This window comes from Salarias fasciatus, chromosome 15, assembly GCF_902148845.1.
Source record: "Salarias fasciatus chromosome 15, fSalaFa1.1, whole genome shotgun sequence".
NCBI classification, from domain to species: domain Eukaryota; kingdom Metazoa; phylum Chordata; class Actinopteri; order Blenniiformes; family Blenniidae; genus Salarias; species Salarias fasciatus.
In genome coordinates this window covers 19907617-19930584 of record NC_043759.1, presented here as the reverse complement: position 1 = coordinate 19930584, position 22968 = coordinate 19907617, and positions in this window count along the sequence as shown.

The following is a 22968-nucleotide window of genomic DNA, read 5'->3' as shown; positions in this document are numbered from 1 at the left end:
CATTTTTTTCCTTGCATTTCACTTTCCCGGTTTCACTATGTGCTTTTCAATGATCTGAGACCAGACTGGCTTTTTCCTCTCACGAGCCTTATTATTTCATCTGGGAACAACCTGTATGCACAGGTCTGACAAAAGCTCTTCACAGCAACCAAAGCAGTCAACACGAATCTGTGTGCAACATTTCAACATTTCTAAGTGAAATTGATTAATTTTTGTTGCAGTTTTGTTTGTTACCCTAAAAAATTGCATTGCCAAATCTCATAAGATTTAACTTTCACAAAAAAGCTTTGAGAGTGTAACTTTCTCAAACCGCAGTGGTCACTGCCTACGTGTAAACAGCAAAAAGACAACATTCAGAAACACGGGAGTACACATACATATGTACTATGATCGCAGTAAGTCATTTTTCTGCACATGTACGAGCTAAACAACAAAAGTGGAGGATTGTAGAGTGTGTGTCCTGCTCCGTCTTAATGTATACTGATCACACCATCTGGATCGGCTTGAATATTTACATCAGGTGTGCAGGTGTGTCAAACACATTTTAGTTCAAAGGTTAAGCCTTTCTGAATTGGCCTGGACCAGTAAAATTGTGTCATAATCACCTCGAAATTTAAAGTTTTGTTTCTTGTGGCACTGAACATATGAAAATGTCTATTTTTCACAAAAACAAACAATTACTACTGAAAACTAATACAGTCACAACATAAAGCTAGTTCAAACGAAACCTTCTGGTTCAAACTACAGAAAAAAATCAGAAACACAACCCAAAGTCCAAAATTTGATGTTTTCTTTGAAATTTTTTACAATTCACTTGGTGGTTTGAATTGCCATATTGGAGCCTCCTGCAGGACTGACAACCCTGGTTTACATTTTACTGTTGTCTGGAAGCATGTGTGCCTGGTCGCATTAACGAAACGGTCTCAAAAGGTGACCTGAAATGTAAACTACAGTATTTTCAGCATTTCTGCCCCATGGGAAGCGTCCTGACAGACTGGAGTGACATGCAAGTGACACACCAGCAACAGAGAGTTATCAGCGGATCATCGGCTTCCCTCTTCTCACACTGGAAGACCTGCACGGCTCCCGCAGTCTCCAAAAAGTACAGGACATTCTGAAGGACACATCCCACCCTGGTCACTTCCTGTTTGAATTTTTTACCGTCTGGCAGATGCGACTGACTGATCAAAGCAAAGAAAGTCAAAAATTACCAGAAGATGAATGTACATTAAGGAGGCTGTGCAATGACAGCAATAAAAACACGTGTAAGCAGTAGGTCTTGTCATGTGGTGTGTGTCGGTGTACGGAAAGATGCCTGCAGCTGGTCCAAGGCCGTGCTGCACGTCCTGAAGCTGCACAGGCGAGTTTCACTTTAAGTTCAATTCCAGGCTGAACTAACCATGCTGATGAAAAGAGTGTGCAACGACGACGAGCCAACGACGGGCCAGAGGGTAATTCAGAGTACTAGCATGGAAAAGATCCGACAATATCGGAAGCAGAGGAAGGCGAAGGCCAGATATGGCATGGGTGTCAGCATATCTTGACCCTACATTAAAATCAATTTGGCTGTGAAATACTTAATCGGTGGTGCTTGGTAGCCCCTTCCGGTCAAAAGGCTATGATTTTGGAATATATTTTAATCTGTTTGTTCCGGACCACCGGGCTGAGGGTTCCTGTTAATCCCCAGTGCGTTATCTGGGAGGCCAAAGTGCGATTTTTCTGAAAGCTGATCAAAGTTTACATAAGATGAAACAACTATTTTTGACACTTCTGACAACTGCCATGGAAAACGTGACCGGACACCACTGAAGTGCTGATCGTTATTGAAATGAGGCCATTTGATTGTAAAACTTTTCTGAAAAAAAAACCAAAAAAAAAAAAAAAAACAAACCCTGTCTCCATTTCATCACTCTCGTGTAAAGAAGACTTATTACAGGATCACAGAAACCTAAAGATCTCCATGAGCGCCCCATAAAACAAAAACAATGTGCTCTTAGGTACTCAAAAGTTTTACAGCAGGAGGGTTAAGACTCATTTTAGTTCAGGAGGCACATAAACACAAATCTTCAAGATGCCTTTGGTTTCCTTATTTTGAGAGAGAGAGAGAGAGCGAGAGAGAGAGAGAGAGAGAGAGAGCGAGAGTGTAGTTCAGTTTGGTTGTAAGAAATAACTGTTGAATGACTGCAGAGGATTCAGAAACATTAAATGCTGAGTAGGGATATAGAAGAAGGGGTAGGATAAAATAAGCTTTGCTTCTTCCTACTCTCAGGCATGATTATTGTTTCTGCACCTGTGTGAGGGATATATACATATATATATATGTATATATATATATACACACATACACACACTACAGCTTTAGGGATATGAGTACATTCATATATGTAGTGTGGAAAATCCAAACAAGCGAAAGGTTTCTTGGAAAAACAAGTGCAAATGATGCCCTGCATTTGGTCCCTCGTTTTCTCTTTCAATGTTGCTTCTACCGAAAATGTGCATCACGCCTTTATACTCTCTTGTAGGTGCACACAACTTCTGCAGCCTTCATCACAAATTCCATTACTTCATGCGACTTTAAAGGTTTCAACAGAGCAGTGACCAGTGAACGAATTGGGAATGGTCAGTTAATTGAATTTTTTCCACTCATTTTTCCCATTGCTGCAGGTCCGATCAGAACTTCTGAAAAGCCGGTTGAGCTGTCGGTTTGACATCCATAATTTACTGAGATGAGGAAGCTGGGAGAGTGAATGCTGTGTTGATATAACAGACATATCTGAATATACTATACTTTTTTTTTCCCCAGTAGTTTTAAAGTTTTTAGGAATAAACTTTGACGTGATCAGAGGTTTTATCTTGTGCGAAAAGCATTTCAAGAGGGTGTTTGGCGCCAAAAGCTTCAGCCTCAGCTCCAGAATATAGACGGATTCATACAAAAGAAAATATTCCTTTCCCACCACTGTGGGGAAACATCGCATCTGTACCAAGGACACTGGCCGTATGTCTCACTGTTGCCATTGCTCTTTGCCGAGAATCTCCTCTGAGTATGCTTTAGAATTGATCAATGACACTCTCGATTGGTCACAAAAAGCACTGGGCGATTTACTTTAGAAATGAGTATCTGCTCTCTTCGTCTGCTCTGCACTCCATCTATTGATTAGTTGTCCATCCACTCCGCATGCGACTCCATTCAAAACACACACAAGCATGCACACACAGGAAGAACACAGATTGTTTCTTAACCTGGTGAGCACATCATGTTTCTTTTCTAATTACCTACAAATCCAGATTGTCAACGTCTGCAGCATCATGACATATATTCCAAGTTAGCTTTATAATATGGCAGGTGGAATAAAGATTTTTGAGAAGAAATTACTAGGGAAAGGTGCGTAGGTTGTGTAAACTATTTCTTACATAATTAAAGGGATTTTTTTTTTATTGCAGATCGATGTCAACTGTCATGATAGTCATTCAACTAAAAAAAAAATCAGCCCACATTAAAAAAAAAAACTGCTCTCCATCACAACTTTACCAATTAACTCCTGCAAATAAGAGCCTGACTCCAAAGAAGCTTTAGAGTAGTTCAAATCTTGGCAGACAGGCACATTCTGACACACAGATATATTTCATCATGACACAATGTCAGCAAAATTTCATTAAAAATGGGAAACTAAATAAGGATTTGAGAAAGTGAATTGAGGTGGTCATTTCCCGTGGCTTTATAACCTCTAATTGCTTCTTTTCCACCATAATTAAAAAAATAATTAGAAAAAGAGTGCTGGAAATTCATACGTGGGCGATCCCTATAATTTTCACAAACGTCTCTCTCCAAATAATACAATGTGCAGTGTTCATTTCGCTTCCCTCTGAGCGCCAGGAAGTTATCAATATGCATAATAAGTCAATCCCCCGGCCTCTATTAGAAGAGAGCTGCAGCCTGATCAAGAGTGCTGCTGAACTGTATCCGTCTTCACATCCAGCCGCGTCTCTTTCTGTCCACGTCTCCACAGTGCCATCCTCAGGGCTCCGACACACTGCTGTTAATGCATCCTACCACACGCGCGCACACACACTCACACACACAGTTATGTTTTCTGTGGGGTGTTGCTTGACAGAGCTAAGAATTTTAGATGGCATGATCACTTTGAACTGACCAGTATTAATTAAAGCGGGGCATGCAGAGCGGCGGCCCGTTCAGCACGCCGCCAATACCGCTGATCTTGTTTATTCGGTGCCGCCTCAGATTTCCTCCAACCACCACCACCGCTGCTCAATATGTGTCCGTGGGGAGTTAAGTACTGCTAAGTATATTTGTATATGCCAACTGTGCTCCGCCACTACAGCGAGAAAACACAGTGTAAACAGAAAAAACTTTCAGATCTGTACAGCCATGTCATGCAGACTGAGCTTCATCCTCAGAGTAAACACGGCGAACGCAGCATGAAAACAGCGTCTTACAATCTGCAATACATTGACAGGATTTAGCTTCAGATCCGCATTTAGAAATGAGAAACATGAATAACAAAGTGTGCCACTGATTTGCACACGTTTCTCATGAATACAGCCACACGGAGCAGCAACTTTGGTCCTTTTATTTTAGTTTGTAGCAACACGTCACAGTTCAAACAGCAGTTGTTTTGTTGTGTGAGGAATATACTTGTGAATATTTTGGGACCCAAAGTGAATAACAACAACAACATTAAGGGTCTTAAGTTCAGTTCTAAATCTACCTTGAAAATGAAAGCTGACTTCAGAAATATATAAAGTGATATTGAAAGATTTTATACATCTTCAAGGTTTGACATTAATTCGAATTACTTCTTTAATTCATTCAGTTATTCTGATTTTGCATAGTTCTACGAGTAACGTATGACTGAAGAAAGTTTAAGTGTGACTGTTATAATAGAAAAATCACTAAATCAATAAAAAGAAATAAATCACTCCACCTTTGCCAGTAACTGGGAGGAGAAAAATTAATCCGGAATTTTGGAAAAATTTAGTATCACAAATGTAACACAACTGTAAATTTTGAGTTGCAAAAATTACAATGATTGTTGGAAGTTTTTTTTTTTTCATCAATACAGCATGTAAGGTTTGGATCAGAGGTGTCATGCTTTAGACTCCAATCCAGCAAAACCACTAAGATAACTCAAAGAAAACAATGATGTTTTTAAACTAATCTAAAAAAGAGAAGAGGACACAACACTGAGACTCGAGATGAGATAATGGCCTGAAAGCCAACTACCTCGTCGCTATCAAATCAGCCTCAAAGCCATACTGTCAGGGTGAGCTGTGAAAACATGCATAATGTAGCCATTTGTGTAAATACCTAACGTCTAAGCCCTAAGGATGATTTCCGCTTAGATAAACATACCAGAATAAATCACTAATGACTCTATATTCAGCAGGTTTCATGCACAATCTGAGTCTCTATGTAAAGGTGAAACATCAGAGAATTAGCATTGAAAATATTACTATGCCGAAGTAAACTGAGCTAGCCCAAAGGGAAAATCACGCTTTTCTTTGTAAGCTTAATAAACTACAGTGTGATAGAGTATAATACAATACATAATACAATGTAAAAATATGAACATAAAAAATTAGATTCCTTCATACAGAGACAACATGCAAACCACACGATGTGTTGAAGTTTCAGTCTGAAACAGCTGTTCTGTCCACTGCCCTGAGATCCCAACGTCATGCAGCCAAATCCAATTGGTGTGTGTGTGCTGCATTGTTTTTTAAGAACTACAGAGTAAGGCTGCACGATATTGGAAAAAACTGACATTGCGATTTTTGGGGGGCTTGCGATATATTGCGATATATATTGCGATATTAAAAATAGAAGAATTTTCATCAGATGACCTGAATAGCTCTATTTGGGGAGATGGCCACTTGAGAGAAATACGTGGTGCTTCATACCGCTTGTCGAGCATGCGGATCATTTTTTAAAATCCCTCTTTAACGATCCACGGTGTTCAATGGCACCATGTCTTTTGCTAGGTAAAAAGTTATTGCATCCGTGATTTGTCGATGCTGTTTGGAGTTCCTATCATACGGTGTTATGCCGGCAAAGGCTTCTGTAATTGTTTTTTGAGAAGATGAAGTTTCACCTGGGGTCTTTGGTTTTGCACTGGAAATACAGGAGCTTGTGATGGCGTTTCAAATGGTCCAACAGGTTTGACGTATTACCTCGTGTTGAGGCAACCACGACGAGGCACTGTCGGCAGAGGACGTTGTTTTGATCCGTATCGTCTTTTTTTTATAGCCGAAATATATCCAAATTTCACATGTTGGCCTTCTCTTGGGGACTAAATCCTCTGTCGCTTCCTCCTGCATGTCGCCTGTGTTCAGAGTGTAGCCCGAACCCCCCCTCTCTCTCTGCTGTGGAGGAGGGAGGGAGGCGGTGAGTGCTGAGCAGGAGGGAGGGAGAGAGTGGCTGTGCGGAGCATGGAGCAGCTTGCTGCTTTTATGAAGCAAAACAAAAGTTAAAAATAATAATAATAAAAATATTGCACATCCTGCGATGTGACTATTGCACATGCGCACATTGCGATGGCAATGTTCAAACGATATATTGTGCAGGCCTACTACAGAGTATGCAACATACACTGGTTTGATATTGAAATAGAAGTAAATTGGGTCTAAGGAGGGCTTAGGGATACATAACAATTAAGTCATAAATTGAGATTATATCTCTGAATTAGAAGGAGAAAACTATGGGCATATTCTACGGGGCTTAACAATGACACATAGGCCTCCATTAACCAGATGTCAATATCATAATAGACGCTCTAATTCAGTCTGTAGGGAGCATGAGCCGAGTTACAAAGCACATTAATCCAGTACTTTTTCCATTTGAAGCTGCCAGAGTGACAAATCTGAAGGAAGCACAAAACTGCCCAAGAGTCATGTCCATATTGTTTCAATAATATTCTCACCCAGTGGCTACTTTTCTAACCTTTTCAGTAGTTTTACAAGTTACACACACAAAAAAAGGGAAATATATATATATATATAACTGAAAAGTTTTGACTGGAAATGTGACTTCAAATCATCTTGACATCCAACAGCAAAGTCAATACACAGTCGATGCTGAGGCTGGAGATGTTTCATCAATACACACAGCTCGTCTGCTGATAGCTTCTCTAACTATCATAACAGGACCATTTAATGCATTTATATGCTGCGGAATGATTGATATTATGTAACCGAAGCTCGATGAATATTGAAGTTAAACATATTCCTCCTGACATTAGTGAAAAACCATATTTATGAACACACATTGCTGGCAGTCATTTAATGGTTGATGAATGTGCGCTGCCAGCTCAGCTGCTGCACGAGTCTTCAGTCGAAAGGACTGGAAAACTCTGCAAGTTCTTTTCAAGATCTCAACAACACCTAATAAACTCCAATACAACACCATGTCAGCTGTCACACGGACAGCTGATGGACTGTGCTTTATTTTGTAGACTTTGTTTTGTAGACTTATCGTGTCAATAGAAAGCAACCATCTTTTAACGCCGACATGCTTGCAATGAAAACTGACAGTAAATAAGCCATTATTTCATACATATTAGCAGTGAAATGATCCAGTCCAGTCATGCAAAAGTGCAATAATAATAATAAGAGTTGCATCCCTATCCAGCTAAATAAAGATCCTTACAAACCCAAGCTACTGGTAAAAGGGCCTTTAAACGAAAATAAAACCATCTCTTGCAATTTTAAGCTGAGAAGGCTTCTGCAGTCTGATGAACAAGGCTGAGGAGTTTAAAAACACACAAATATCCACATTCGGTAAACACGACATGAATCGGGGCGCATGTGTCATTGCTTCCTGTAAGCATGATCACGCCCAGGTCATGATCACGCTCCTCGTGTCCTCTCCTCCTGTCATCATGGAAACATGATACAAAATCCTGTTAGCACATGCATTAGAGAAACCCCACAATGCTTCACATCTAAAGCACATAAGTGAATCTATTAAATTGTGCAGAAAGCGGAATGAGATTAAGAGCACTTTGTGACAAAGTGCACAGTCCTGCTGGAAGCTGCCATCAAAACATGTTACTCAGCGGCCATAAAGACTGGTGAAGAACAATCTCCAAGAAGCAACTGAGCATTGAGACAGTACGTGCGTGCGTGCGTGCGTGCGTGCATGCGTGCGTGCGTGCGTGCGTGCGTGCGTCCCCCCCCCTCTCTCTCTCTGTCTCCGTCTCTCTCTCTCTCTCTCCCCCTCGCCCTCCTCTCCTCCCCCCCACACATTTTCCCCTCAATGTGTTTCTTTTAATTAATTGATTGAAACATAAATTGATCCATTGTAATTTTACTTAGGCTTTTTTATTATTTTTTTTAATCTGTGCTATAAATTTTTGAGAAGCTGTGGGAACAGATGTTTGACAAGATTTTGCTGTGAAATTTGCTTGTTCTGGGGGAGAAAAAAACTTAATATTTTCTTAAAATCATGAATTATTGTCTAATTGTTGACTTTTGTCAAATTTTCATCTCTCATCAGCACTTTTATTTTATTGTATTAGGTCTTGATTTGAATAATGCGAGTTATTGCTATGTTTCCATTGTCACAACCTATTCTCTGGCCAGTCTCCGCTAAATTCAAGAGAACATCTTTGCCCAGAGCCCCGCTGCTCTCCGGATATATTTTTGGACCTTCTCTGTAAACCCCTGAGATGCTTGTGCTTTAAAATCCCCGTAGATTTGCAGTCTGTAAAAAGAACTCAGACCACCCCGTCTGCCACCACTAGACACATCCACAACACGCCAAAATAATCTTTCTTACTTATGCTGACACTTGGATTGAACTCCTGATAATCTGACTGAATATTTGTGTTGGAGAGAAGCAACTTGTTTATGCAGTGAAACAAATGTGACATTCACTTTCTATTCTGTTCTTGTTGAAAAACCTCCACGAGCTGCTTCGTTAACTTTGTGTGCCAACCAGACAAAGCAAAACTGGCTCTCTCTGATTTCAAGGATTTTCGAAATACCGCCGATACTTTAATCTGACGCCTCGTTTGTGCGACAATTTTTCACAAGAAAAAGAAAAACTTGCATTGTGTTTTAGACATCCATTTATATTTTACTTTGTAATTTTATATTTAAGTCAACATGACAGCAATTCATCTTCACTGTCTCTCTAAATGAATGTCTGCTTACCTACTATTGTTAATGTTATAGTGTCCGCTCTGCATGTGCAACTGAGTTTGCGTTTTATGCCGTTTCCTTTACTGTTAAAGGTGTTATTTCCCCTCTCTTGAAAACAGACTTTTGCCCACCTGCACATACTTTCACTCATATGTATAAATTCCTCAACAGAAGGGGTGTGTGTCTGCTCTGAGACGCACACGCAGGCGTGGGCAGGGCTGTGCGCCTGTATCTGCATGCTTTTTCTTAATTAATTACACCTTCCTCACTACTTTTGTGGGCATGAATGGACATTCTAGGCGGTGAGGTACCCAATCAATACTCCTTGTGCCATGTACACCCCACATGGCATCAGGACTGAAGAAAAACACCAGAATAAACTCACCACACACACACTTCCTCCTGGCCTGGGTCGACTGCCCACTGGAACACGCGACTCAGCAGGAGCAGTTTTTCACCAGTCCGACTGCAGAGAGCGCATTCCACTACATGGAGGGGTGCACTGTTTATAGAAGAGAGTATATACATATATTTTTTTTGGTGAACTGGTGGTGGGTGAATATATATAGTGTGTGTATTTGATGCAATATTATTATTTTGTATTGGTTCATGAAGAGTTATTCAGTTAAAATAAAGTAAAGATTATTATATATAATTTCAAACACCTCTGGATTTTTGGGTCAGTCCGGCCTTTCCTGATTGGTTAATTTGGGCTGAGTTGGGCTGATATAAAGAGAGCCTGGCTCATGGCAGAAAGTATGAGAAGGAGCAGACTGCTGTGAGGCTGAAGAAAACACTTTGTTTAGTGCAGAATTTTTTAAATTGTACGTTTTAAATAAATGTATGATTTTATGAGATGTTTCAATCATTCAACTTTGAGTTCCCTTCTGATTCTTCTAAGCAGGGGCGTAGCTCGGATGTATTCCACACGGGTTTTCGTGCGGGAGTTGCCGAGCGGGGGGAGGGGGGGTGGCGAGCGTGTCCGAGCGCGTCCGAGCAATGCCGAGTGGTGCCGAACGCTGCGGTGCTCACACAGAGCGTCGGAGCTCCGTGCCCACTCGGAACACGGAGCGTCAGGGCGCCAGGGGGGCCCGTGAGTTTTCATAACCCACCAACCCTACGTAAATTACGCCTCTGCTTCTAAGCCTTGGCTGTCCACATCCCGGATTCGGGGTCCTTCGCTTAGTCCCTCACTTAGGAAGGTAGATACGTGTTCCAAAATAAAACTGATTTCAAAATAAAATGACAAAAACAGCTGACATCTCATATACTTTATATCTCCTATACTTTTTTTGCTCTATATCTCCGTAACACTGTGTGGACGGTCCATCAGTGTGAAGGAGCTTGCCAGGCTAGCAACAGTTGCTAAGGGGGAGTGTGATGTCATCAGTGTTGTTTAAATCTTCCACCAAACTGAATCAAACTTTTGCCTTCACTCCTGTTCGACTGTCGGCCAGCGAACCTCCACAGAGACTCAGAGAGTTTATTTTCAGAGTTTTCACAACGATTTCACCAAAACCTTCGACTTTGACGTCCAGATCTGCAAAGCTTCTTTTGTAAGTTCATCATCTTTATGAAGCACTTACTTCAAATGAGAAAAGCCCATCCTAACTTCTCTGTAACTTACATTAAAAGCTTGTTTTATATTCAGTAAGATGTTTTCTTCAGCATATTCAGTTTTAGCTTAATTTGGATTCTAGATGTTCCTATATAATGAACTCTTCTCTTCGGTCTGACCAACAGCACCATGGTTGGAGAAACCATTTCCTCCTCCACCTCAGACTATTGGGTGGGGAATATTCTTGGCAAGGGAGGCTTTGGCAAAGTCACCCTCTGTAAGAAAAAGCAAACCAACACCTTGGTTGCTTTGAAGTCTAGTAAAGACGAGAAGACCATGGCAGCCTCCAAAAATGAGGTACAGTCTAAGACATGTTCCCACATTTCACTTGCATTATCTCCAGAAACACTGTATTTAACATGAGAATTTGATGTGATGTGGTTCCAGGCCCAGTATCTCAACATGATGACGTGTATGGGCTCCCAGATGTTCAACATTATCCAGTGCATGGACTCCTTCGTGGCTGACGACACTCACTATCTGGAGCTGGAGGTGTTGGACATCAGCCTTAACCAGTACACTGACGATTTTCTGCTTACAGTGAAGGAGATTCGTCCCATCATCGAACAGGTTTGACTTTTTTTTTTTCATTGGAGTCAGAGTCCAGTGTTGCAGCAGGTTTACTGATGTTTGATCCACGTGTGTCTGCAGTTCATTAAAATGCAGTGGCGGACCGTGCATTTCACATTAAAGGGCAACTCCGGTTTTTTGACACCTGGACCTTATTTATAGGTGTGTGCATGCTCATATACTCACTCAGACAAACATCGTGCAGCTCGGAGTCCTTCAGAAGTTATTTAGATCCAAACGATGTAGCCGCACTAGCGGGGGTGCCACAGCAATGGAGCGTTAGCGCTGGACATAATCTCTGCAAAGTCGCTCATTTCGGCTGTATTTCTTCATCCATCGGCGCTGGGTTGCCTTTCGGTCGGAAGGGGGGCCTCCGGCGGTGTCCCGCGGCCTGGCTTGGAGCGCGCATCCGCCGGGCGGTGGAGATCTGGATTCTCCCGGCGAGGAGGGCGCTCCGGCCGTCGCGCGTCCCGCAGCCGGCGTGGAGCGCGCATCCGCCGGGAAGCGGAGATACGCTTCCTTCCGGCGAGGAGAGGGCTCCGGCCGCGGCCGGCGTGGAGCGTGCATCCGCCGGGGAGCAGAGATACGCTTCCTCCCGGCGAGGAGAGAGCACCGGCCTTGGCGCGGCGGGCCATCGCACGTCCCGTGGCCGGCCCGGAGCGCGCATCTGCTGGGGAGCGGAGATACGCATCCTCCCGGCGAGGAGAGACATCCAGCGGCCCAGCGGCCGCGTGTGAGCCGTGCGTCTTCGCGGGTGTCCGGAGCCTCCGTGGAGCAGCTGAGGGCCGTTTTCCAACTCGGCCCCTGGAACTCAGATGCCGGGGCACCGTGACAGCCGAGGCCGACTCAAAGTGCCTCTCTGCTGGGGAGAGGAGCGCCGCAACGTTCCCATCCGAGCTAATTGTGGCTAAGTTAGCGTAAACTGTCAGCTCTTCAGCTGACCCACCTGAAGACGGTAGACGAGCTGACTTTATGATAACACTGGCGATGGATGAAGAAATACAGCCGAAATGAGCGACTTTGCAGAGATTATGTCCAGCGCTAACGCTCCATTGCTGTGGCACCCCCGCTAGTGCGGCTACATCGTTTGGATCTAAATAACTTCTGAAGGACTCCGAGCTGCACGATGTTTCTCTGAGCATGCACACACCTATAAATAAGGTCCAGGTGTCAAAAAACCGGAGTTGCCCTTTAAGGCCTTCAGAACAGATCCGCCTGAACCAATCCACCTCTCAATAACTATTTTGTCTACAAAAAAAATCTAATATGCAGATATGCACATAAAGAGTTGTTGCACAGCAGATACACAGGTTGCACAGGTGTGTCTTGTTGCAGCAGTCTAAACCAGACACACCTGGATTAATCAGTTTGGCCAATAATGCAAGACAGGAAATGAATGTGCACAGCTATTTTCAGGAAGTAGTGAAGCTGTGAAAATACCCCATTGAGGTAGGCGACCAAGAACTTAGGTGCATACCGCCCCCTACTGTATCTCTTGGTGAATGTAAATCAGAGGGCCTAGATCTGCTGTTGTTAGAAGCTAGAAGGCGCTGAGTCGCCAACTCGAAATCTGATTGGTTGAAGCAACTGTCTGATTGGTTGAAGCAACTGTCTGATTGGTTGAAGCCGCTGTCTGTTTGACGCTTCACTTTACTTCACTGCGCCATCAGGAACGGATAGCGAAGGCCTCGGGCAGATTTCTTTGACCCTAGCAACAGATGATGCCTGAAATCTGATTGGTTAAATGATTTAATATGAAAAAAAAACATGTCTGGAAGCAGCGCAACCACCGGAAAACTATGAAAGGAACTGGAACATACTGTTTGGAATCATTTATTAATTATTTATGGACAAAATATAATTTACATCAGTCTGTAATTCACATAATTTTTAGGCCAGCAGAGAAGGCTTTGCAGGCCCTGACGGCCCACCACTGTTAAAATGTTTTGGACATGTGGGTGATTTTTGCTGTTGTTCTGTGCTTTGTTTCAGCTGGCCGAAGCCCTTTGTTTCCTGGAATCCATCGGGGTAATCCACGCTGACATCAAGCCCGAGAACGTGATGTTTGTCGATCATGTTCGACAGCCGCTCAGGGTCAAACTGATAGACTTCGGTTTCGCTCACGATGACCCTGAGCGGCGGACGGGTAACATGCTTGGGACTCTTTGGTACCTGTAAGTAACCAAACTCTTGTTTTGCAGATGTGGACCAGGTGTGTCAACACTGCAAGCTTACATCTCAGTTTGTGAGTTCGGCTCATGTCTGGACAAGTTACGGTGACTAAAGTTACTTTGTCTCTTCCTCAGAGCTCCAGAAATACTGCTGGGAGCCCCCTATGGCCACGCCATTGATACGTGGTCTCTGGGCTGCATTGCAGTTGAGATGTGCCTTGACAGGCCCCTATTCCAGGAAAGAAATCACATTAATATGGTCAGTTTTATTTTTATTTTATGACTATTAATTCCATCCTCTTGGAGTTGTAAAAGTTGCGTTGTGTTGCAGTTTACACTCACTGATTACAGCACATCACTGTATAAAAGTCAATGTCTGTTCTGTTCACAAATATGCGAAGCAACTGACCTTCTCTAAGCTGGAGGAATCATGTATGGAAATAGTCTCTGCTCTGTCTTAACATGTCATCCAACATTGTGTTTTGTCCACAGTTCAGAAGCATCGTGTCCAGAATGGGGCAGCCTTCAGATGCGGTGTTGAATTCTGGGGCTTACACAAAAATATATTTTAATGAACTTACTTCGACTGACGGGACCACAACTTGGATTCTGAAGGTACCATTCATGACTTCTCTTCAAACAGTGCTGATCAGAGTAAATCCTTGTTTTTTTCTTTGCACTTCCATCGTCTATATGTGGACTCAATGAAATCTTTTCTGTCTTTAGTCAGACGATGGGACCGGGTTTGATCCAGCCCCCAGATTGGAGCACTCTGGTCTTTTGGAGGTGAGTGAAATCAGCAGTTTTCTTGACTTGAACATACACTTTTATTTCTTGTCTGAATTCTGTTTGTTTTCTTTTGAACCTGCAGTTTGATGAAGAAAATGAGCCGGAGTACACTGAGGCTGCAAATTCTGACGCTGGGAGCTTCTTTGAGCTGATCACTAAGATGCTCAACGTGAATTCTCACGATCGGATCACACCCTCCGACATCCTCCAACACCCTTTCCTGATGCTAAGCCACCTGGACAGCAGCCTCTACAGCAGATAGTAGGTGTCTCTCATGTTATGTTTGCTGCTTCATCAGCATGCAGATAGTGACATTGCTTAACTCAATGATTGACTGTCTTTCAGTGTCCAAAAGTCCAAACAACTGATGGAGATCTGTCCGGACTGGCGTGCTGCTGAGAAGGAAGATGCTCCTCATCGCCGTGAGCTGAGCAGAAAGCAACTGTCCACTCAGGACAAGAGCAGCTCAGGAAGGAAGCGGCCTCTTGGCGGCGAGGACGACTGTTGGTCCGTCAGCAGGTATTCATTTCAACTCCCTCCCTGTTATCATTTTTCACTTTTTAAGATGCAGAATAATATTTTGACAAACTGTTTTGTTGTCTGGTTGATGAAAGCTCTACAACACAATCTGAGGAAGAGGAGTCTTGCACCACATCAGGCTCCACACCCAAGAAGAGGAGGATCAGCTCTGGCCAGGCCACGTGGAAGAGCATCTTCAGTAAGAGAATCCATGTCGAGCATATGAGTTGATCAGTTAGATGGAAATCAATTCACATAAGCTTGATAAATCTACCATATTAAGTGAGATGTTTCACCAGCATTGTTAACAACCCAAACATCATTTTCTTTTTCAGACAATGACAGTAATACAGTCAGTACAGTGACTGAGGGCAGCCCGAGGAAGAGGACGTGGGATGAAACAGAGACAGACACCGAGACCAATTTCTCCCCGTCCAAGAAAAGGAAGCTCAACGCTGCAAATACTGAGGACCGCCCAACGAGGAGGAAGTGGGATGAAACAGAGACAGACACAGAGACAGACACCGAGGCCAATTTTTCCCTGTCAAAGAAAAGGAAGCTCAACGCTGCAAATACTGAGGACCGCCCAATGAGGAGGAAGTGGGATAAAACAGAGACAGACACAGAGACAGACACAGAGGCCAATTTTTCCCTGTCAAAGAAAAGGAAGCTCAACGCTGCAAATACTGAGGACCGCCCAACGAGGAGGAAGTGGGATGAAACAGAGACAGACACAGAGACAGACACAGAGGCCAATTTTTCCCTGTCAAAGAAAAGGAAGCTCAACCCTCAAAATACTGAGGACCGCCCAACGAGGAGGAAGTGGGATGAAACAGAGACAGACACAGAGACAGACACAGAGGCCAATTTTTCCCTGTCAAAGAAAAGGAAGCTCAACGCTGCAAATACTGAGGACCGCCCAACGAGGAGGAAGTGGGATGAAACAGAGACAGACACAGAGACAGACACAGAGGCCAATTTTTCCCTGTCAAAGAAAAGGAAGCTCAACCCTCAAAATACTGAGGCCCGCCAAAGAAAGAGGACAACAGATGAAATGGAAGCAGAAACAGAGACAGAGTCAGACACAGACACAGAAACATATTTCTCCCCATCCAAGAAAAGAAAGTGGGGTCCCTGACGTGCCATTTCATTTCAGATGAACATTTGAATGTCTAATGGCGTCACCGGAATCGTCTCCTCTCTCCTGTGAGGGTTTAACCATCTACTGATGGAAACGTCTTTCAGATCAGCACCTTTATCCCTGAGCACACCGTTCAAATGATCATAACACTTTCGGGACCAAGCAAAAGGCAACCTCCAAGGGAGGCATGCCTGTAGCAAGGCCAATGTTGTATTGTTTTTTTTTTCTTTTTTGCTTTAGTCATGCACAATTGAGGCCAAATTTGACCCCCCTAAATTGCCTCCAAAACTCACCAAATTTGGCATCAACAACATGACTGGCAAAGAATTTTCTGAAATGAAAACATTAACTCCTTCACTACCAAAATGACCTCTCTAGCACCATCTATATACACAAAAATGGACTAAAACGGCCCCCACCGCCCAAGAGCATGTCATGAGAGACCAAACACTCACTCATCAAGACCTGAAAAATCACATGTGATACCTTTGACTCCTCCCGCTTTAATTTTCTTTGTTTTACCTGGTCCATTCTTCCTCTCCTTGCTTCTGTCGGTTCCCCCTCTTCTCCCCTATTGCAGCCCTTTCCCGCTGCTCCCCCGCTGACAGCTGGATTACCATGTATCAATGCAGTGCCAGAAACTGGCTGCCAGACAAAATCATGTTTTGTCTCATCCTTGGCTGCTGCAGTGCGATGAGGGCCAGCAGTGTATGACATTGGGAACAGGAGAGAGAGAAAGCCAGGTGTGACCACAGACAAAGGTGACCGGAGGTTTACGTTTCCATATGCATGCTAATATACAGCCATATGTGCAGATTAACATCCTATATTTGTGCTCATCTGCGTGAATTCCACAATGCACTGACGGGAAATTAACAGTTACAAATGACAAGGGACAGATATCAAAGCACGGCGTGACTCAGTGTGAATGCGGCATCAATTATGTATGTGCCGATGTACATATTCTGCATATCCCTGTCTGTGTGTCCGTGAGGGGGGCCTGTTTGTGGCTGTGTGTGATATCCGCTTGAAGGTTATAAACGCTTATTGTCCCAGAGACCGTCGCGAAAATTGCAGTGCGATGAGAAAGATTCTCACTGCCTTGCAGGTTGAATATTGGATTTTCCAAAAAGTCAATAAAGGGCTTGATCATTAAAGTGAATAAATATTCTCTCTCCTCAAAGCTATTTCAAGACTTGCAGTTTCCTTTCACTACTGTGGCTCTTTTATTATTTACTGCATTGTGCTGACACACACTCTGACTGCATGTAGTATCTTATATGGAACCGAAAAGAGGTGCAACAGAGAGAAAGTTGCCAATAATACAGAGACAGCTCTATTAAAATGGATTGCCTTTCCCTCCTGCTCTCACTCTTACTCTGCGCTCCCCAAAAAGTAATATGAACGATTTCTGTCAGAGGTTTTTTTGCTATAGATTGGCTTTTTGTATAATATCAGTTTTCCCAGAGGAGTAGTGCAGCTTATTTTGAAGCCTTTGGTGGATTTGGAGGGCGCGATCTGCTGAAGAGGTGAAAACAGAATCACAGGGAGACCGCGTGGAGCTGTGGTCAATATGTGTTAACGCAGTTTGTTTAACACAGCTGCAGGATTTCCTCATGAACGGGAGCTAACTATCAGGCAATCCACTGTTAGAAAAACATTTAATGACACATTAATATTTTTGTAAAAGCTAGCCTCGTTGTTGATTCATCACTTTGTGAAATTTTAAAAGCTTTATATAACCTAATGTTAATGCCTCCAAGAAATGATCCATTTGGCAAAAAAAAAAAAGTGCTTTTCCTTTCTTTTTACTCATGTCCAATGCTTAATCCCTGACATCTTTGGGGAGAAACCGCATAAATAAATCATTTCATAATAAATAGCTGCATATTTTGTTCTCAAAGGGACCGGAGTGATTCTCCAGATGAGTTCAAGGCGAACATTTGAATTTTTATTCAGTTGTACATATTCATTGAAAAGAGCAGCATTTGCAGGTCATTTGCTTTAATGATTATATTGTTATTAGCCTGTAACCCTCTAGGCTTTTAAATCAGACTGGTGGGGGGAGTACAGCTTTGTTAGTGGCTGCATTTGGTTGTATGTTGGTAAAGTGACCTGAATTGCAACCTGTGGATCTGGAACCACGTGTGAAAAATGCTTAAAATAGCTCAACTATCCTTGAGTTTATCTTTAACGCCTCCCTGTAAATAGTATATGTTGTGTTTAGGTTATTTTCATCCTTTCTGTGCTCATATTCAAGCCTTGTACATATTAATATTTAAAGTAATATAGGCTTATTTAATTTTTATGCTGTCTCATTCAATATTCAACTTTCTTTTCTATTTATTCTGTGTGCAGTAATTCTCAAAGGAATTTCCCTCTGGGATTCAAGAAACTATTTCAATTATTCAGGTTTATTGGAAAATGTCAAAATTGTATGAAAATGCTGGAAAAAGAGGAAACCATTCATTTCAGGTGCAAAAACAGCAGAAAATATGATGGAATGTTTACCATCCTTAATTGTAATTCAAACTTCGTAGCATTTTTGTGTGTTTCAAAACTTCAGTAAACATTAGAAGCTGTTAGCCTCATTAAAGGTTAAACATGTTTTACTGCTCCAGATAAATTTACTTAGGTGGGAAATCTCATCAATGGCATTTTTGGTCATGAAGGCTACAAACCACTGGCTTAACATGTTAGCATTCAAATATATCTAAGATGCAGTAAGAAAAAAACACAGCTATAATACACCCGATTCAAGGTGACTGTGACTGCTGGGTGGATCAAATACAATATCCCACGAGCAGATCGAAGTCAGCAAGTAAATTATTACACATAAACACACTCAGGGTGCAAACTGTGATGAAAGCAGAAGGGTTGCAGGGTCTGATTGTTTTTGTGACTTCAAAGTGACAACCTCAAGCTGTCACCGTCGGCCGACGCCATTTATTACTTCTGGATCAATGGGTGCAAATAATTTCTTTTATTTGGAAGACATCTGAGGTGTGTGTTTGTGTGAAAGAGAGAGAGAGAGAGAGTTTATAGCAGGGGTGTGTGACTTAAAGCCCTCAAGAGGATCTAATCCAGTCCACCAAGCCTCCAACGGTGAAAATTTCATAGAGAACGTTTCTTTTAAACAGTAGCGGACAAACCACGACACTGAGATCCGAGCTGAGAGATCTGTGATGCTGCCATGAAAGTTAGCTATACCTCTCTGCAAAGATGCAATTAGCCTCAAAGCCACGCTGTCAAGGTGAATTTGCAAAAACATGCACAACACAACAGCTATAGGAGAAGGTTTTTTTTTTCCCCATTTAAGATGTAATCAGGTTGTATGTGGCCCCTGAACTCAGATGTGTTTGACACCCCTGGTTTAGAGTGAATGAAGTGATTTTCACTCTTGATGCAGGAGACGAGACAGCTCTGCTCTGCTCTGCTCTCCTGAAAATTTAAAGACATGTATTCAATGTTTTTGGTCTTGTCTGCTGGTGAAGTATCTTTAGTCAATATAAAGGTGAGTGAAATGTTCTCCTTTCCTTATAACAAAAAGGAATCCGCAGTGTGGCTCCCCTTCAGGAAATTGCACTGAACATGCCAAACCAAAAAAATGCAAGATTCGTATTATTTTCCAAAGTTATTATTATATACGATTGAAATAGCCAAAAAGAAAAAGAAAAAGAGGCAGTTAATTTGCGTTTCATTCAAATGAGAAGTCATTTAGAGCATGTGTGTAGTCTTTTTACCTGAAGGATGGATTTAAAAAAAAAAAGTGATGTGGAAATGTGAAATAGGATTTTCTGCAGTTAGAACAGTCTTTTCTTTAGAGAACAAGAATGTGCAAACTAAACGGCATTGCAGTCCATTTCTTACATGTCCAAACATTTCATTTGAAGTCGAAAATGCGAACCTCACCGTGATGTTAGAAGGACAAATATAGTGTCTGATTTAACCTCTGGGAATGCGTATGGCTGTCAAAGGACTAGTGGGAACTGGCTGGTGGTGCCGGAAAAAAAACGACAGGGATCATCAAAGTCTTTATGATTCATTCCCTGGAGATCCTGAGTGTCTGTTTAAAATTTCACACCAATCCACTTCCCTGTTTTCAGTCTGGAGCAAAGTGACGGACCAGCAGACGGATGTTGCCACCTTTGAGGGCAACGCTGCTAAAAAAGTAAAATAAAATTAAAAAAATAAACAGATAGGCCTACTGCTAAAATCTTGCTCACGAAATTACAAGTTTTGTTTATCTTGTTTTTCTCTTAATTCTAAAAAACTTTTCAAACTGTCAGGGTCGTCATTGATCGGCGGTTTAAAGATTCATGTGAGGACAGACAGGAATAAATGTATAAAATCCTTCATCTCAGGAGAAAAAAAGCAGCCTGTTCCCTGCGGTTGAAGTAGGATTTTAAGCACATCATCTTCCCACTGATGACTAATGGTGTCATGAGAGAGCTGCCCGGCTATTCTTCTCCCTCTCCGCCGCTCCTCTGTGATGTCTCCTCCTCTATTTGCTCACACATTGTATCTGGTTATTTACCGAGCCGCAATCCCCTTAAACCCAGACAGACAGGCAGAGGGGCTGATTTGTATTCATCTGGACTTCCAGACAACGTGACAGCGCGGAAGGGAGAGCAGGGCGAGTGTGTGAGAATAGGCAGGTGTGTGTTTGTGTGTGTTGGGATAAATATCTCTGAGTACATGTCCATGTCTAGGTGAGTGGACATCCGTATGTGTGTGTGTGGGGTGGTTCGCGTGTCCTCCCCGCATCCAGCGCCGTCCCGGCCAAGTCGATTAGTTTATTTATGAGGAAGGCGAGCTGCAACAGGAAGCAAATGAAGACTTGCTATTGTTACTTATCCTAACGGAGCACGATGGAGGGGAGATTAACTGCGCGGATTTCGGCATCCAGCTCATGTGGATTGATGACTCCGGAGCGGGCGGGAGACAGGCTCCACAATTCTTGACACTATAACGGGAGACCCGAGCGAAGCGGCGCGCCTCCCCCCGGTGACCTCTTCGCAGAATCCACGGCGAGTCATTTCAGTGGGTTTATGCCAATATTGGAAGAACTGCGGGGGGAGAGGCTGGCCTCTTTACGCACGGCGCTCCTGTTACAGGAGTACCGACGGTTCACCAAGCCACTGAATGTAACTCTGTCACTCTGGTTTAGGTTCATTATCGGGAGCTCACACACTGCTCAGATGTGATGAAGCGTTGAGAGTTAAGATCACAATAGAATTGTCTGGAAATAGTTTAGTTTACAGGCTATCTATATGTGATGATGGAGGTGGCAAAAGACAAAAGTCTTAAAAACGCTCACCAATAAGCCAGTTTGATAGATTGTAATCAGTATGTTCCATCTTCACAACTCCTTTTACCAAAGTAGTTTGTCCATGATTTACACAGAACAGTTCATGCGTTCATCAGAGCGCCAGTGTGGTGTTCTCACCTGCTCTGCTGCAACACGTCCGCTCTCAAAAACTCACCTGGCAGTTTGGAACGCTCCCTCAGGCTTCATGACGGCAGCCACAGAGGATCCGCCAACAAGCAATCACACCGAGAGGATCAAAAACAGCAAAGCGCCATTAAAACTAACATATCCTGATAGCACTCATCAGGATTGACAAATCTTCTGTTGTGGCTTCAGCAAAGCACCCCTGCCTATGAAAATGGAACCCTGGCATTTCTCATTATTGACTGCTGTGCTGCTGTAAGAAAGTATGAATGCAAATGTATGCAGGGGTGTCTGTGCACTCTTATTCAGCCAAAGTACACATTTATACATGCAGAACGTAAAATAAAAATCTGATTTGTATTGAAGAAAAGTGTTGAGAGTGGAACTTTTCAGTCGTCATACAACATCAGTCGTGCAGATGTTTTGTAATGATAGTGTTAGTTGTGCGACTGTTAATGCTGCTTCCAAAAGCTGGAAAATAACAACAACATCCCGAGAAATGAATTTAGTCTGTGGTTTTATTCTGCAAGGAACAAGCAACTCTGTGGTCGGCTCAGAGGTGAAGTGTGTAGTTTAATGTTTAGATATTGAGAATTCCTCTTCTCAAACCGAACTGAAACAAAAGCAAATGTTTTCACATTTTGTTGGAATAGCTAATTAACATATTTTCTTCCCTTTATATCCTTGTGCTCAAATGTTCTCACTGAATTTTTGTTTCAAGGTCATGAATGCATCTCGTCAAATCATTAATTCATTAAAAAGTCCTCGTTTCTCACGTCCACGAAAATTGCGCCGAAGCATCCACCGCATGTATCAGATGCCTTCACCGCATTACACCTGTCTGACAGGCCCGCCGCCGTTAGTTTAAGCCACACTGACTTTTAAAGTGCTTCGGAAGAGTGATGCTGCATTGCAAATTACAGAAACAGCATTTATTCTTTATCATTCAGCGCCTTCATCCCTCATCTGCTCCGTCACGTCCTCAGCTGCAGGATGCTGTTCGCTTGCTGAATCGAGGGGGAAAAAAAAAGAGAGAAATCTGCAAGCGGCAGAGCCGTTTCCTCCCAAGTTGCCCATCTCATCCACCGGATCTAGTCGCAATTATATGCTAATGGAAACCCCCTCAAATCCAGAATCAAGCACATCCATTCTCATTTTATGACCAACTCTGCCGCTGTTGAGTTTGGGGTTTAATTTAGACAGAATTTATATGAAAACCTACCTTTGGGAACCAAGTGAGGGATGTGTTGTAGTAGCCTTGATTTGATTCTGCGTTTGCTGTGCTTACTGTGCTGCTGCATACTAATCACTTCGTTCTTTACGCTCCTATTTATTTTTTTGCTTTGTTTTGTTTGTGCTGATGAATAAAACCAGGCGGAGGCCTTCACTCCAAAGCCCGCCGAGGCGTTCTTTCCGAAAAGGGCTCTTTTTTTTTTTTAACACAATGAAAGACGAATAGATGAATATTCGTGTAAATTTCAGGAGGAAGAAAATAAAAAAATTCAACCAAATCAAAAACATTGATATTTAAACTCTTATTCAAGCT